A 17,221-nucleotide genomic window follows, 5' to 3' on the forward strand; every position below is an offset into this window, starting at 1 on the left:
TCTTTCTTTTCTTATTTTCTCAAAGTAAGAGCAATTTTGAACTTATTGAACAATATTAAGCTTTTTTATATATGTTGCTGTGCAAGTTGTTTACTAACGTTCTTTGAATTAATTGATCAATAGTCAACTCCAAAATGTGAAGGGTACCCCTTACTATAAAAAGAAAAAAAAAAGTCAAACGTACCTGGTTCCGATCACATGTAGGAGAGAAGAATTATTCCAATTGAAATGCCACTTATCGATATTTTTCTTTATTATCCTTCTATTATATATATAACGATTTAAAACTAATGAAATCCACTATAATAAGGCACCTAATTGCAACTCTATATGTCAGGTTCACATATAAGTTGACAAGTTGGAAGAGCAATTGAGATGGGCAGTAAAAAATTTACAGGGAAAATCTTTGATTATCATTATATTAAGGATTACTTGGCGTGCTTTTATTTATCAAATATAAAGGAAGAGGAACAACAAATTATTTGAAAATTTGCAAGAGTTTTTAATACAAATCCTAAGTCATATTAAACAGGTTGTCAGTTTGAGATTATCAGGATTGAATCAGTGTTAATCGAATCATGTTCTGATAGAACATGCTAACAGAAATTTTATATAACCTGGCATAGGACTATATTTTTATTTATGATTCTCTGTATCCTAATCACATTGGCTAACACAGTCTTGATATAGCAGTATTTCTGTTATTTTCTTTTTTTTTTTTTGGATAAATAAAATATTTTTATTTATAAAAAAAGTCAATGAGTAATAACATGACAAAAGGGAAACTATATTTTTAATCCAAAAATATAACATTTATTTGATTTATTTTTATTTTATGGACACTTTCAAAAGAATAATAACTATATCTCCTCCATTAAATATTCTTGAGAGTTGAGACGAATTATTCTCAAAATATAATATTTATTTAAAAGAAAGCAAATTGATAGTATTAAACGTTTCTATAGATTCCCCACTTTCCCCATTGTTTCTTAGAATGAATTTGGGAAGAAGATTTTGGTCAACACGTATGAAAGTCAAAATTGGTTTTTTTTTTGGCCAGAAGAATTGGTTTATAGGAGAAATCTATTTGTTAAAGTTTTAGAATAATATATATATTTTGTTAAGGGGTTTAACTGAGGATAACCATAAATTGTCTAATTTAAGTAACGTTAGGTATTGACTTAAATAAAAATTTTAAGAATAATAGTATAGTGACACTTTTAATTAATTAATTTAATGGATGATGTGTAGTCTATTCAATAAATGACAAGAGGTTTCTTTATAATTTTTAAAATTAAAGTTAAATAAAATAATATATTTGATCGTGCTAGATCGAACTTAACTTGAAAAATCTTGTCCAAAGCTCTTATTGAGGGCTAGACCCACAAGCTTGATTCGAAATATTCTAAGAGTTGAGCTCAAATAAATTCTTCCTTCTAAAAAATTGTTGGTGACAAAAATTTATTATTCATTGAGCACTGTAAGCCTTTGGCGTTCTTAAAATTGGCTTGAATTTTAAAAATTATAATCTTTTCTTGGATTAGACAAGAGTTAAACCTCGAACCTCAAATGATCAATATATTAGTTTTCTCACCTATAAATATATATATATATATAAACTATTTATTTAATTATTTTTTTATGCAAAGTAGGGAACAATTCAACAAATCAAAACTAGAAAAGATGCATGAACTGAGAAAAAAAAAAAACTAGAAAAGATGCCCCAGATGACATATTTGGTTATGCTAAAAAAATATAAGTTAAATTAATGCGAAATTTTTAGTCAAGTTTGTCCATTTTGTTAGCAGAAAATGAAGAAAAATTAAAAATTAATGGCTCAATCCTCAAATATCAAAAGAGAAAAATAAATCCTTAGCGCTTGTAATTTTTTTAATTTCACTAAATTACATTCTCTTTTATAAAATAATACATTAAGCTACGAATTTGTCTTTCTTATTATTAGATTTGGATACACCTAATGCATTGATGAAAGAGAAAAAAAAAAGTAAAAGTAAAAAATGAATTTACCTAGTTGAAAAAAAAGGATGAAAAAAGAAATTAAAAAATAAAAATACTAAAGTATCTTAACAATGAAAAAAGAAATCTTGGCGGAATTTCCCATCCTTTATTTTCATTGAGACTAATTTTAATATAAAGGGAAAAAAGCCAATTCATGTCGATAAAAGGGGGAAGGTCAAGGATTCGTTAATTAAATCAAGATACTATCAACAAATTAAACTATTGTTGAAGTTCGAAATGATAAAAATGTTTATGGGCCGAGTCGAGTTTGGTTGGCTCTTCTAAAAATTAGGTCTGGGTCTTACCTGTTTAAGCCAGCTTAATTAAGTTCAGTTTAAAAATATTAAAAAATATTTTATATTAAATATTTATAAATTTAATGTATTTTATAATTAAAATTAAATATATCAAGTCGGATTAAATTGAACTTATTTGAAAAAAGTTATCCAAAGCTCTAATCAAGTCCGGTTAGGCCTTTAAGCTTGGCGGGCCATCCAATCACGAACAGGTCTACAAATGAGATAGAGAGGAAATTGTTGCATCAGGAAAGTCATCCCCACTTACCCTATTGTTTCCTAGAATCACCTTCGAAAGAAGGTTTTATTCAACAAGAAGTGCGAACGTCTAAATTGGTTTCTTGGTGAAGTTAAAGCTTCTCTCCTTTCGTGGAAAATTTCCCCATGAATCACTTCGCACAGGGTTGGCAATCAAACCCGAACTTATCAGGTTCTGATTTGACGTGATTTTATAATTTTTTTTAAAATTAAATTTTGGGTTGAGTTATTCTTTTTAATTAGGTCAAAACGAAATCAAATTTTAGATAAATTTACTTTAACTTGACTCGGCATATATATAATATTTTTTATTATTTATTTAATGTGATATTTATATATATATTTATATATAAATAATTTTATAATTATATTTAAAAAATAATATTTTATATTAAAAAATTTTATCTTAAAAAATATTTTATCAATTTTAAATTAAATTAATTACGAATTTATACAAATGCAAGTCAGGTTGGCTATAAAAGTATAATATTTTAATATTAAATTGGATTTAAGTATTTGTTATATAAAATTAGATAAGATTCAAAACGAGTAAAAACCGGTTTTATCCCTATTGCAATCTCTACGTACTATAAATATTTAATACTATCAAGTTATCATTCGCTTTCTTTTAAATATATATTATATTTTGTGAATAATTCGTTTCGACTGTCAAGAATATTTGATGGACGAGGAGACGCAGTATTATTCTTTTAAAAGTGTCCAAAAAATAAAAATAAAATTAATGATATATTTTTTATTAAAAATAAATTACTATCCCTTCTTTCTTACATATGGATGTTGTAAACATTTATTTATTATTGTTATTTTTTTTTCTTCTATTCTGGTCTCTTCTCTACTAAAAGTCTCAGTGCAATAAACGCAACTATCTTGAAGGTCCAAAATCTCGGCCATTCGAAGCTGCGCTGACAATCACCAGTAACTCTCTAACAACCGACCTAACTTGGAGCAAATTTTTAACAAAAATATTAGATTTTTTGAGATTTGAGATCTTGTTTGGCTCTATAAATAGAGCAACCCTAAATAAAGAAAAAAATTAAAGAGAATAGATACAGAAAGAAACACCCTAAAAAAATAAAAAATTTTGTCATAATGTATAAATTTATGAATTTATTTATAGTTAAACATATTTTAGGAATCATCACTAATTTTTTTTATTTAAATATGGTTGATTATCCGATTAAATCTGTCATATTTAAAAAAGAGTCTTAAAATTGATTTAGGTATATTTAAATAATAGATTCTAATCAACGAAATTAAATTTTAGGTTTGAAAATATAATTACGCGTGAAGAAAGTTATAATACCTTCACAACGTCCATCACAAGATGGTACCAGTTTGATTTCAAATTATCCAAGCCTTAAATGTGTTTGTAATTTATCAAAATATTTAATATTAAAAATTAATCTTAAAATTATTCAAATAGTTTGGTAGTAATTTAAGATAATTTTTTTTTATCTCAGAAGTATTTATGGAGACTAGTGTCCCACTCTAAAGAGGATTTGTCATTGGATTTATTAATATATATATATTTTAAAAAATAATCAATAAAATCTTCTAATAGTTTAGTAAGATTTTACTTTGTTGCAGATTTTTCATTAGTTTCATGAGATTTTATTTGAAACTCATTTATAAAATTTTATTTTTGAGAAAATTCATTAAATCTTTTAATTATTTGATAAGATTTAATTTAAGATGCAATCCTCTAATAGTTTGTTAGGATAAAATATAAAATTTTTATTAAAAAAATATTTTTCTTTTAAAAATTGATTTATAAAATGCTACAATAATTTGGTAGATTCCATAAATTTAAATTCATGAAAAATCCTTCAATAGTTTAGTATGATTCATGAATTTATTTGAAAAGAGTTTTTTCATTTTTTTTATTGTTTTTCAAAAATAAAATAATGAAAGAAATTTTTACAAAATATTTAATAAATAATAAATTACTCAATAAAAATAAATAATAAAATAAATTAAAAATATAAATACAAATAAATTAAATTAAAAATATAAATATAAATGTAAATAAAATAAAAAACTTAAAATATAAAATGATAAAAAATAATAAAAACTTACAATCAGATTAGGTTAAACATGTGAGTCATCTATGGATCGTGGGCTAACGCGCGATCCTAGCTTACTAAAATAGTGTCATGTGTGTCAACAACAAAGGTCATAGATCAACAACTTTTCTTTATCAAAATGGCAGCATTTGTCATTTTTATAAAACCTTAAAATTTTCACCTTCTTTCTTTTTTTGGCTCTTGTTTCTCCCTCTTCAGGTTTACAGTTCTACCTTTTTTCTAACTAGATGAACAACCTAGCCAAAAATACCCAGTTGCAAAGAAAGCCCGATCGACAGCTTCTGACGATCATCGCATTGACTTTTGGCCTTTTTCCTTTATCCTCTATTCTTCGTCAAAACACAGAATCCAAAAGAAACTTACAACCCTTTAAATCTAAGATTTAAACCCTTTGAAAGCTTGAAAATTCCTCTGTGATTTGCCTCAAATCTATAGTTAAACTTCATAGAAATTCACCAAAGGCTTTTCTCTTAATTTAGCACATGGATTAAAAAAATCCCGAATGTGACAAACTCGAAACCCAGCTTCCCCTTGTTCGTTTTTTTATTGATGTTGTGTGATGACTAAAAATTGGGCTTGATTGCTTTTTTCTTGCTTGTATGATTAATTGCTAGATATGGGTGTTCTTGGCTCTAGGTAGTTGCTAATTCTAGGCTTGGATTCTTGTTTCTAATTTGTTGCTTGAATGGTTTCTACCAATTTTCTGTTGATTTTCTATGCTTTCCTTTCCTTGTTGATTAAGGCTTTTGTATGCTTAATTGACATTTTTGTCAATCAAGCTTTCTTTAGAAATTGGTTGCTGTGTGCCTAATATTAGGGCTGAGTTGGTGGAATTTGAAGCTAGTGATGAGTTTACTAACAAGAAATTTTCCCCCATTTTTTATGAGAGGTTGTAAGGGTGTTACTTAGATTTTCTGTGAATGATTTTTCTCTATAAATTGATTCTCTCCATGAATTATGCTCCAACAAATCTAGGACTGAATCATCAAGAATTATTCCAATAAATTTAGGACTAAATCACCAATTTCTCTTTTCACAACAATACCATGTTTTTCCTTCTTCTAATTCCCTCTTTTTATTTTTTTATTTTTTTAAAAAATAAGTAAAATCAAATTAAATCAAATTTAAATTGAAAAAATTCCTATTAGGCCTAAAACTTTCGGGCCCAATTAATGGTTGAAGGTTTATTTTTGTCTTAAAAAAATCCTAGATAAAATAGGGTATCTACAAACCAAAAAAAAAAAAAAAACCTTGTTAGTATACCCAAAAAAAAAAAAATTTCTGTCAAAACAAAAAAAAAAGACCCAAACAAAACAACACAATCCTTCTTATGAGAGAACCCAACGTTGGCCTACAAAAAAATCAATAGAACAAAAAAAAGGTTTAGAAACTAAAAGGTTTCTTTTTAGAGCTAGGGGGTTTGGAAATTTTTTTAATGAAATGAAGGTTGAAAATAAGAATAAGAGAGGAAGAGGAGCGTTTGGGTGTTTTTTTTGGGTTTTTATGGTTACTAATGACGGCAGTCGACGATCGACGATCACCAGTGGCAAAGGCTCTACCGTTGGTTCGATGACACGACGTTGGATTTTGGTTGCGACAGAGGGCCTTGGGATTGTTTTTTTGAAGCTATATATATATATATATATTTGCAAAAGGGAGGATATGGTATAAAAAAAAACAACCTTTTATAGTGGATAGAAGAACCAAAACAACGCTCATTGGAGAATGGTCAAAATGATGTCATTTTGACTGTTGAGTATCCGAGCGTCGACCAGGCGACCCTACTCAAGATCTACGTAATGACCCGATGACCTATTTTTGACCGTTGATCGGTCCAACAAAATCGACCTAGATCGACGCTGACCGAACTGTTGATCAGTCCAGTTTAGGTAAATCTTTTTTAAAAAATTTTTTGGTTTAATTTTTTAATATTATTTTTGTTATTTTGAATTTTATCATTAATATTTATATATGTTAAAATGTTTAAATTTTGTTAGAATAAAATTTGTTATTTTTGTAATAATAATTAGCAAAAACGAAAAAAAATACGTAAATAAAAATAAATAATGAAATATGTAGTTAAAATTTTTGATAATTTTGTTAAATTTGAAATAAATTTTATAAAATAATAATAAAAAATGATTAATGGTTATAATGTAATATTGATGAAAAAATGGTTTTTAACCTTTGATAAAATTTTTTAAAAATAGGAAAAATAACCAAAAATGATTAATAAAATTAATAAAAATTAATAAAAGTATAAGAAAAAAATTTTTATCCGATGATGAGAATCAAAAGTACTATAAATAATGATACTTATAAAAGTTATATGTGAGAATATTTTTTTTTAAATACTACCAATACATTGGAGTATTTATAAAGAGTTTTTAATACAATAAAAAATTTCTTTTGCTATAAAGTAGTAAATAAAAATTAACTAATTTTTTTAAAATAAAATAATAATAAAAGAAATTTTATTCGAGGACGAAATTCTAAAAGTATTCCAAGTAGTGATGTTTTATAAAATCCTTAGGTAAGAAGATTTTTTTAAAAATATTACCAATGTATTAGAGTATTTATAGAAAATATTCAATATGATAAAAAATCCTCCTTTTGTCCAAAAATTTAAATTCAAAAAATAAAGTTTCTAAAAACAAAATAATATATGTGCATCAACATATTATCATTTGCATTGCATGCACAACATAGTTTTTTATGAAAAGAAATTAGAACCTCCGAAGATGAGATTCTAAGCTATTCCGAAAAGCGATGTCTAAGAAATCTCTAAATGAGAAAAAATTCTTTCAATGTTATTAACGTACTGAAATTTTTAAAAACTATTAAAATAAAAAAGATTTTAATTTATTTTTCTAGAATAAAATGGAATAACAAAAGAAAATAAATAATAAAAAGATAATAAAAAACAAAAAAACCAAAATTTAATAAACGAAAGAAGTCAAGGAAACTATTTTCAAACACTAAAACTAAGACTATTTTCATCAAAATAAAAGGATAAAATGAATTTAATTGGTACCATTTTAAACAAGCGCTGTGAGGATGCTAGTATTTTTTCATGCATAATTGATTCTCAGATCCAAACTGTTTCGTAGACCCTAAAATTATATTTTTAATAAATTTTAATTAATTTAAAAATTTTATAAAAAAGATATGTTTTAATATGTGGCTAATCGCACCCAGCCAAAAAAGATTGGTGGCAACTCTATTTTTTGTTTTTTATTTTTATTTTCAAATTCGTTAGGTGACTCCAAAATCGTTATGACAGTTTGGCGACTCCACTAAGGATGCCTTTTTTTTTTAAAGTCAGGCCAAAATTAACTACATGTTATCCTCAATTTTGCTTTAAATAATCTTAATCAGTACTTCATTTTAAGTTCCTAGATTTTGATTCCTTTCAATAAAAAAACAAAAAACCAATAAAAAATAAAAAACAAATTGAAAACAAAAAAAAAGTTTCACACATATTTTTTACTATACCTTTTGTTCATTTTTTATCTGTAAATATTATTCTCAATAAGTTAGGATACATCTACACATGCGATGACATGTTGCACTTCATGCATGAGCTCTATACCTAGGTTTTGTCCCTTATAGGAGGAAGTCAAGTACCTATGGCCTTCGAAGGTGATAACCTCTATAATGGCAAGCAAAATATTTTCACTCAAATTGAATTATTTTCTTTCGTAGCCTATAATGAGTAACGATCGAGGTGCCTTACTAGTCCAGCATGGACGATAGTGAAGAACAATTTGGGAACCTTTAGATGTGTGTGTCAATCCAAATATTGTATGTAATAAGAGGTAAGAAGCCAACCTTAGGTAGAGCTTCACCCACCCGGTTGTAAAAAATACCTAAGTCCAAAACATGTAAGAAAAAAAATGTGTTAAGAAAAACAAAAACAAAAGAAAAACAAAAAATCTAAAAAAATACATTTTTTAATCCCAAATCACATCCTCATACTAATTCAAATTTTTTTTCTTTTTTTCTTTTACATAAATTATATCATACAGTTCTATATCGAGGTATTTGCTCTAGGATATATTTTTTTGAGAAGTTCTTCATAGATATTGTAGAACTACAGATTTGCTCATCCTCTATCAATGTCTTATGTGAGTTATATAATGAAGTATATGTTTGGTCTAAGAAAGCCTAGCAAAAGAATAGAGATTGCTTGCCTATCGGTTATATGTTTGAGTTACCTGATAAGATGCATTTGGATCTCATATAGAATAATTTAGAAGACTTAGCCGTCATATTCGAGAAATAGTTGGTTAGGGCAGCTATATAGTTTTGGGACCTGTACTATAAATGCTTCACTTTTAGTCAGAAAGATTTGATGCCAACTATTGAGGAATATTCAATTTGCTCGAGATAGAACTACAGTGTCCAGATAAAATGTTTACCCGAAAGCCAAAATCAGAATATTACAAAAAAGTTGGCCAAGCTTATGGGGGTTAAAGTGGAAACCATAGATTCTTTCGCAAAGCCAAAAGGTGAGCATTTCGATGTCCATTAGGACTTCTTCCATAATTTTGTTCAAGGGAATCTAGATGATGATCAAGGCATGGTTATGTTTGCCTTAGCATTGTACGGCATGGTGATCTTCTCGAAAACCTTAGGCTATATCAAGAACTATGGTGGACTTTTTTCAAGCAAATTGAAGCCCAAACAACTAATCCTGTATCAGCAGTCCTAGCCAAAACTATCAGGTCATTGAATTTCTATTGACGGAATAGAAAAGGATAATTTATACGATGTGTACCATTATTATATGTATAGGTCAGAAGTCATTTCAAATGTAGGAAGAGTGCATTCTCAAAGTCATATCTTTGAAACAAAGCACTAATTGAAAAGTTCTACAAAAGTTAATGACTGATATTAAAGACTAAGGAAGAATGAGTTCTATTCTTACAAAGGTTTACTCGGGATAAGATAGAACGGATGGTGCCATGGATGCCCTGTGTGCCGATGTTATATTGAGAAGGAAATAAACCATGGATACCATAGTTAGGACTATAAGGTGTGGTAATTTACGCTCCATTGATGATACTTAAACAATTCGGTATAAAGCAGTTTGTTCTTGCCACTCATGGCCTAGCTCAAGTAGAATTCACGTACGGAGAATCCAATCCACCAAAAATATCAGAGTAATTGATCCAAGCATGAAAGAAAATGCGAAGAATGATATTAGGGCCTCTTTTCGACAAAGTCACCCATGATTATCGGATTTGAAAATTTAAACGACTCAGAGGCATCATGCTCCCTCTTGATGATGGCTCACATCAATCAGCTAACTTTTTGGCAGAAGTGTATTTATCAGAAGTCGAGCTTGTCAGGAAATAATTAAAAATTGAATAAAAATAAATAAAAAGAGAAAATTTAAGATTTCGTGAGAAGATGGGATAGTTGAAATACAAAACAGAAGTACAAGGGAGCATATTGGAGAAGGTCAGTGTGTAAATTATGCAAATTCATATGTATAAATTCTTTATTTAAGGTTCTTCCATCTCTATTCCTTGATAAGAATCTAGCTTAATATATCCATCAACTTAGGGTCTCCACCACTCAATTCAAGAAAAAATTTTCCTTTGTTGATCATATCCCTGCTTTTATTATATGCTAATTAATTTCAAAAGGTTATATCTTGATTTAATTCTTCCTTATATATAATTAGAATAATACATGGGTATAGTTATTTGTTTATAATTGATCAATTTGGTCATTGTGTAGTCTAATATCCATCACATGTATAAAAAAATAAATTTGTTTGGCCTAAATTATTTTAGATCATATAGGAAAAATATATGTATGTATATTTCTTCTTGACACCAACAAGTTGATCAAATTAATAAAAATAATATTCTAACTCTTTAGTAATTTAACCATAATTTATAAGAATGAGATTAATACATTTAACTTATTGAACTAGAATTTATCCCAAATAATTCATCTATTTTTGAAAAAAATTCAATTCTCACAAAACTAGATTCAATCCTCGACGTTGGCAATTTCCCTTTTTAAGCTTCGTAGGCTGCAACATCTCTTGTAAAAAAAATACATTAAAGCTATTAATTTGACTTTCTTATCATAGATTTTGATACATATATATATATATTACATGGATGAAAGAGAAAATGTATGTAAAAGTGAAAACGAATTTACCTGACAGATCCTTCCAAAAAATTTACCTGGCTGATAAAAGATGGATATAGTCCTTTTTTCTAATTATTGAATGCCATGTGCCTTTTGATTATTATAAAAAAATTAAAAAAAGTACTCAGTCAAATGTCATTTAAAAAAAAAACTATATTCAGTGAATATTGCTATCATATGTTAAGAATGTAGATTTGTAGCAAAAAAGAAATTTAGGGGAAATTTTCGAACTTCGGTCCTTTATTTTCATTGAGTCTACTTTTAATATGAATAAAAAAAAGAGAGACCAATGCTGGTCAATTAATCGGGAAGGTGTGGTTAATTTAATTAGGATGCTATCAATAAATTAATGTTGAAGTTGGATATGATAAAAGTGTTTACCAATCAAATTGGATTTGATTATCTCTATTAAATATTAGGTTTCTTTTAAATATTAGGTTTCGGTTCAACTTGTCTCGATCCATTTAACAAAATTAGACTATTTTAAATTATTTAAAATTGTTATATTATTTTTGAAATAATTTTGTATATTTTAAAATTAAAATTAAATGCAAATAATTTATATTAATAAAGTGAGATATAAGATTGAATTCAACTGAACTTAATTTAAAAAATCTTTTTGAAAGCTTTGATCAAGTTGGGTTAAGTTGACAAGCTTGGTGGGTCATCTAATGATCATGAAGAGGTATGCAAATTTAAAATATGATATAGTAATATGATATGAAAAAGAATATAAAGCGATACGATTTAAAATTTTAGTAATAACATATATATTTAAAAAAATAAAAAAATAAATTTTATGTTTTTGTGTTGACACGAATTATTACATGTAACTTTTTTTTTTTGGATAATTTGTAATTTTGTTGCCTAAAACAGTAATTCACTACTATCAATATACAACTCATGTAATTCCATCTGCCACTTTAACTTCTATACAAATATATCCCTTCTTAAACCCCATTTCTCATGTGAATCTTTATTTACACTATCAAAAGCAATATTTTTCAGCTCCATTAATCTCAATTGTATCACTTCTTCTATCATTCTAAGGATCTGCCCTTTATTACTTTTCACAGTAGCAAATTGCCTTTTATTCCTTTCACTCCAAATTAGATAAATGGATGCATCCCATGCTAGTCTCAATATGACAGATATTAGTGCTTTCCCTCTTAACCTACTTACAGCCAAATGGAATTCTTCTTTCCAGCCAGATACCTTTTTATGTAAGTTATAGAGTTGTAAAACCTATTTCCAACAGCTTTAGAATAATTACAACTAAAGAATATATGGCTCCTAGTCTCATCCTCTTGTTTGCATAGTACATAGCTTGTTTCATTTGTAATCCCCCATGCGTTCAATCTATCCTTGGTAGGGAGTCTATTTAATATCACCATCCAAGCTATGATTACATGTTTGGGTCCATGTAGCTTACACCATATTAGCTTGTGCCATACCACATTTATTTGTTTTGGTCTCAATTCTTCCTATATAGCTGTAACTGAGTTCCCAATTCCTCTCTCATTCTATTCCATCCCATGCCTTCCTCTATTTGCACCAAAAATTGAATGGCATGTCTCCTCATTTGTAATAGATTTTTCATGCTCAAATTGCTATTTTGTGTAATAGGCATCTCCCTCATTTTATGCCCTTTAAGCACATAATTGTGCACCCATGCAATCCACAATAAACCTACTTGTGAGAAAATAGACCATAGATTTCTAATCATACAAGCTTGATTCCAAATGAATAAATCCTTTAACTTAAGTCCTCTTTCAAATTTAGGCCTACATAGAGTTTGCCATTTAACCCTTGCCCTTTTAGCTAATTCATGTTACCTTTCCCAAAAGTACCCTGAACATAGCTATATTACCTTCTGGATCACCCTCTGTGGCAGCATAAAATGTTTGCACCAGTCGCTTTGAATACTAAATATGATTGATTTGTTAAGAAAGTGAGGTATAGCCCTATTGGTTATTTGACTATTCAAAAGTCATAGGTATTGTGTTTTTAGGCTTCCTTAAGAGAGCCCTACATAATAAAAAGTGAGGGCTGGTTTTTGGTGAAAAAAAAAAAGGAGAAACAAAGGAGGCACTGATAAGAGAAAAAGCAAAGCCAAAAAATAAAGAGAAAAGGGAGAATGGAAAGTTGGTTGAACGAAAGTTGATCTATGATCCGATTGAGCTAAAATTTTGTCAGCAGATTTATGATTAGAGTTCTATATTCTGAACAGTGAAGATCAAGTTTGAAGCTCTCTAGGAACAAATCTATGGTATATTTGTTGAGTCACTTATTTGGTGAGATTTATCTAATTATCTTTGTAGTTGTTGATTAGCTCTACTTTTAGCTAAAGAAGAACTTTGTATATCTATTATTTGATGGTGGAAGGAGATTTTTTTGGTGGTCCGTGATTTTTTTTTCTTTACACTGAAAGATTTTTCACGTAAATCTTAGTGTGTTTTATTTTTTTATATTTTTTTATTATTGATTGTTATCTATTACTGTGAGTTTATTGCGATATATATTACTTTTGGATTGTTGTGTTTATTACTTCAGGTCCAATAAGTGATATTAGAGTAAGAGTTATTTGGACACATTGATGCAGAAGCAGTTCAAGACGGAAGTAAATTCTATTTAAGATTATAGAGAGTGATACAAGTTTTATGATAAAATTGACAGCATCAAATTATTCAATTTGGATGCCTATGATGGAAGATCATTTATGCTATAAAAATTTATCTGAGCCAATATTAGGTGATTCAGCTAAACCAATAAATATGAAAGATAAAATCTAAAAAAAGTTAGGTAGAAAGACATTGGCTACAATTAGAAAATAGGTTGATATCAACGTTCTCCATCATGTAGCATTAGGGACAGATGTCCATACCATTTGAAAAAAATTGACAGCATTGTATGAGAGAAAAATAGATATGAATAAAGTTATGCTTGTTAAAAAGTTTACAACTTTATAGTACAAGGATGAACGATCGATTACAGAGTACTTGAGTGATGTTCAAAATATATTTAATTAGATGACTACTATGGAGTTTAAGATGGATGATAAAATAAAGATGTTATTTCTTTTAGGTTCATTGCCAGACAGTTGAAATACTCTAGTTATGATTATTCTTAATTTAGCTCTTGATTACAAGGTGACATTGGAGATGGTAAATGACAATGTGCTTAATTAAGAAGCAAGGTAAAAAGATTCAGACCCTGAAAATCAAGCTGTGGTCACAAAGAATAGGGGTAAAAATATCGACAGAGGTCAGAACTTAAAATGCTGAATAAGTCTAAACATATATCCAAGTTTAAAGATAAAGTGAAGTACTTCCATTATGATAAAATAAATCATATAAAATGATATTGTAAAATTTTGAAGTAAAAGCTAAAAGATGAGAAAAGTAAGAGCTCGGATGATGGTAGTATTGCAATAGTGAATTTAGATAGTGATTCAATTATTTTGATTTATACATACAGTGATTGTAATCATGTTGGTGATCTTGTCATTGAGTGGATAATTGAAACAGAAGTAACTTGTCATTGTGTTCCTAAGAGGGAGTTGTTTATAACTTACAAAATAAAAGATTTTGATTGCACCAAGATGAAAAATAAGAGTGTGTCATAGATTACTAAGATTCGTGATATTATTATACAAACTAGTATGGCCTACATATTGACTTTGAGAGATATCAGACACATTTTAGATATGAAAATCAACTTATTATTAATGTCCATGATAAGAGAGGATATGAGAGTTGACAAAAAATGGGTAGTGGAAGCTTCTCAAAGGATCTATGGTAGTTATAAGAAAAAAACTATGCTGCACAATGTATAAGACATGAATGTAATTGAACGGTAACTAAATAATTACCGTTGAGGATGATGCTTCAGTAAACTTATGACATAAGAAGCTGGCATACATGAGTGAGAAAAAGTTACAGGTTTTGATAAGTAGTCTCTCATTCTCATGATCAAAGGTATATCTCTCGATTCATGTGATCATTATTTATTTGGTAAGTATCGTAGAGTTTTTTTTCATAAAAGTTCTCAAAAAAAAGAAAATAGATTGAAATTGATTTATTCTAACGTAAGTGGTCCTATTGAGGTTGACTCATTAGATGGTAACAAGTATTTTGTTACTTTTATTGATGATACTTCACGTAAAATTTGGGTGTATATGTTGAAAAATAAAAGCTAGATATTGTAGTATTTTTAAAAATTTTATGCCATGATGGAAAGGATGACAAGGCTACCCTTAAAGTATATTCAAACTGATAATGATGAAGAATACATATCCAAAGATTTTGAAAAGTACTGTTTAAAGCATGAGATCAGCCATGAGATGATAGAACTTGGAACATCGTAGCATAATGGTGTAGCTGAAAGGATAAATCGTACCATTGTGAAAAAAGTCAGATGTATGTTGATGATAGCAAAATTACCAAAGCCATTATAAGGTAAAGCATTCAACACAACTTGTTATTTGCTTAACAGATCACCATCAATTTTTTTAGGCTTTTACATTTTAGAAATAGTGTGGATAGAAAAAGATACTCCATACTCTCACTTGAAAGTTTTTAAGTATAAAGCATTTATGTATGTGCCAAAAGAGCGAGGTCAAAGCTTGACATAAAGTCACACAATGTGTTTTTGTAGGATATGGTAATGAGAAATTTAACTACAAGGTATAAGATCCAGTGAAGAGAAAGATAGTCAGAAGCAAATATGTGATCTTTCATGAAAAAGAAACCATAACAGACCTTGAAAAAATGAAAAGACTACACGAGTTACTATTGAGTGTGATTTTTCAACATCGATAGAGGTTTCATAGGAAAGAGCCACAGATGGTAGAAATGAGCAAGAAACAGAACTTGAGGATATGAATAAGCGAACCACAATTAGTGATAAGCTAGATGTAATTAGTTTTGAATAGGATGAGCAGTTATCTCTATCAGATAATGTTAAGCAAGGAAAGTTACCTTCGGTATTAAGTGATGTAGAGTCTTAGTCTAGGAGATCTACTAGACAGCATAGGCCATCTACTAGGTATTCAAGTTCATATTTTATTTTAGTTATCAGTGAGGGAAAGCCAAAAAGCTTCTAACATGTGCAAATTACTCCGGATAGAGAGTACTAGTTAAAAATAATGAAAAAAAAGATGGAGTCATTGTGAAAAAATAGTACATATGATCTTGTTAAAATTTCAAAAGGAAGGAGGTCTTTGAAAAATAAATGGATGTTCAAATTGAAAAGGGATGGTGATAAACTAGTGAGATACAAAACTCGATTAGTAGTGACAAATTTTTTTCAAAAATCAAACAATGATTTTGATGAGATCTTTTCTCTAGTTATGAAGATGAGTTTTGTTCGAGTGGTACTAGGATTAGCAGTTAGTTTGAATCTTGAGCTTGAGCAACTTGATGTTAAGACTGTATTCTTTCATGGTACTTGTAGAAAGATATTTATATAAATAAGCCTGAAGGTTTTAAAGTGAAAAGAAAAGAGCACTTAGTTTACAAATTAAAGAAAAGCTTGTATGACTTGAAACAAGCTCCGTAATAGTGATACAAAAAATTTGATTCTTTTATGGTGAGCTACAGTTATAAAAGAATGGCAACGAATCCTTGTAAGTATGTCAAAAAATTTTTTGATGTAATTTCATTATTTTTTATTATATATTGATGATATGTTGATTATGGGATAAGATGCTGATATGGTTCACAAGTTGAAAGAACAATTGTCTAAGTCCTTTAACATGAAGGATTTAGGTCCAGCAAAGTAGATTCTAAGTATAAACATTATCCGAGATAAGATAGCTAGAAAGCTGTGATTGTTACATGAAAAGTATATTGAATGAGTGTTTAGTAGATTAAACATACAATACACTAAATCAGTTAGCAGTCCACTTGCCAATCATTTTCATCTAAGTAAGAAATCTTATCCAGTGACTAAATAACAGCAACTAGTTATGTCTAGTATTCTTTATTCTTCTGCAATTGGTTTTTTGATGTATCTTATGGTTTGTACACGACATGATATTACTCATGCAGTTGGTGTAGTGAGTATATTTTTTTCTAATCCAAAAAAGTTCACTGGAAAGTAGTAAAATGAATTTTTAGATATTTGAAGGGCATTTAAAAAATATGCTTGAGTTATGAAGTTTCACAACCAATTCTAGAAAGGTTTACTGATATTGACATAGCAGGTGATCTTGATGGTAGAAAATTTACTTTAGAGTATTTATTCATTTTTGCAGAAGAAGTTGTGTCTTGACAATTTAAGTTGCAAATGTGCATTACTTTGTCAACTACAGAGGCTGAGCATATTGTAATAACCAAAATAGATAAAGAAATACTTTAGATGAAATGCTTT

This window comes from Durio zibethinus, chromosome 19, assembly GCF_047325235.1.
Source record: "Durio zibethinus cultivar Kanyao isolate XHJ-2024 chromosome 19, ASM4732523v1, whole genome shotgun sequence".
Classification (NCBI taxonomy): domain Eukaryota; kingdom Viridiplantae; phylum Streptophyta; class Magnoliopsida; order Malvales; family Malvaceae; genus Durio; species Durio zibethinus.